At 40.5% G+C, this 1,798-nt stretch overlaps 1 pseudogene; it reads right to left on the reverse strand.

Annotated features, from left to right (window-relative positions):
- Window positions 1–1,158: 1,158 nt before the first annotated feature.
- LOC121457046 lies at window positions 1,159–1,507 on the reverse strand (annotated as a pseudogene).
- Window positions 1,508–1,798: the final 291 nt, after the last annotated feature.

Genomic DNA, 1,798 nt, shown 5'->3' on the forward strand with positions numbered 1-1,798 from the left:
TCAGACAATCATTCTGAATTGCATTTTAATGACAGCCACACTTTTCAAGTTCATCAAGAGATGTTATTGAAAATTACTATCTAAAAGTTGCCTTTACATTTGTTGTAGAATTAGCTGAAGTCACCCATTTCATGCAATTATTAATAGTCATTGATATACACAGTGCCTGAAAAAAATCTTGTGAAAAGAGAACTTTGCTTAATGCTCTGGCTCAGGCATAATCAACCTTATACAGTAGAATAATCTTAAGGGTCAAAAAAGGAAAGAGAAAACAGATGACAGAAGATAGCTGGGCCCTTGAATCATCAAAGTCAAAGAGTCAGCCAGGACCTTGGTGTTTCAGGGCCTCAATGTGACATCTGTTGAGGAATCTGTGGTAAAGAAGATGCTTAGTCAGTGGGCGTATTAATTAGGATGCTACCTGTCTATTAAATGCCACTCACCTCAGAGTGTAGCACTTAGCTTGTGTCGACTCAGAGCAGCCACTAGACAAGATTTATGAATGGTAAGAATGAATGCCTTGAGGGAGAAAGACCTATTTATTGAGATTAAAATTCTAATAGGAAGTAAAAGGCATCTTAGGGCCTCTAAGACTCATTAAATCTTACTGTATGCAAGGCCTGGATTATTAAGCAATGAGATAGCCAAATATATAAGAGTATATGTTTCAATAAATAAACTAGAGAACTTTGATAGGAATGTAAAATGAAATTTAAAAAAAGAGGAGTTCAAATAAATTTGTTTAGAAAGACATTATAAACACAATATTTAAAACATTCCATCATTCAAAATGTTTGATGAAAGTATTGATTCAATGGATTCTCAAAGGTAAGAAAGGCAGAGTAGTAGCTTGAAATATCCAATTTTTAAAGCTTATATGGAACTTGAAAAGGAACAAAGAAAAAGTAGTAATAAAATAAGAAGTTGTCATTAAAAAACATAGCAACCAAACGTTTAGTGGAGCAAGGAGAACAACCCCACAGAAGAGGGGAAGAAAGGATTATGGGAGCCAGAGGACACCAGAAGAATGTAGTCCACAGAATCAACTAAGCAGGGTTCATAGGGGTCACAAAGATTGAACTGACAAACAGGGACTCTGTATGGGTCTTTTTTTTTTTTTTTTTTAACCGATTAAGTCAATTTATTAAAACAGTTGACTTAGGCTTCTGCAATAGTGTCTTCAACCTCCACGCCCGGCTCAATACTGATGAACGTAATCTGTTTAACTATCTCCGAGGGGCTGTGCAAGTCAATGAGGCGCTTGTGGATTCTCATTTGGAAACGATCCCACGTCTTGGAGCCTTCCCCACAAGGTGTTTTTCTCCTAGTGATCCTCAGGGTCTTGGTGGGCATGCGCAAGGGCCCGTTCACTTTCAGGTTCTTCTCTGATCAGGTCGGCACACACCTTCTCCAGCGACTTCACGTTGCGGCTGGTGAGCGTGATCTGGATGCGGTGGATCGCCACCTCGGGCTCCACAGGCATCTTCCCGGTGTCTTTGAAAGCCATGGCTGTGGTGCAGGTTTCCTGACCTACTTGTTCCTCCGTGGGGAGCGAACAGCGGTGAGTCAGGACTGGAGCAGGCTCACAACGCCACGCCTCAGAAAGGCCTGTATGGGTCTTAACTAAGTCCTTTTTGTAAACCATATGGTTATACAGCTTGGTGCTCTTGATTGACTCATAACAACAAGGTGTGGGTTGTCTCTGACTCTTTTGCCTGTTCTCTGAGCCCACTTTCTCCTATTGGTTTGCAAGTCCAGCTTTAATATGAGAGTTTATGCCCAGTCTTACAGTATCTTG

The sequence above is a fragment of the Microtus oregoni genome, unplaced genomic scaffold, assembly GCF_018167655.1.
Source record: "Microtus oregoni isolate MIOR12 unplaced genomic scaffold, Mior012 000015F_ref0000493, whole genome shotgun sequence".
Classification (NCBI taxonomy): Eukaryota; Metazoa; Chordata; class Mammalia; order Rodentia; family Cricetidae; genus Microtus; species Microtus oregoni.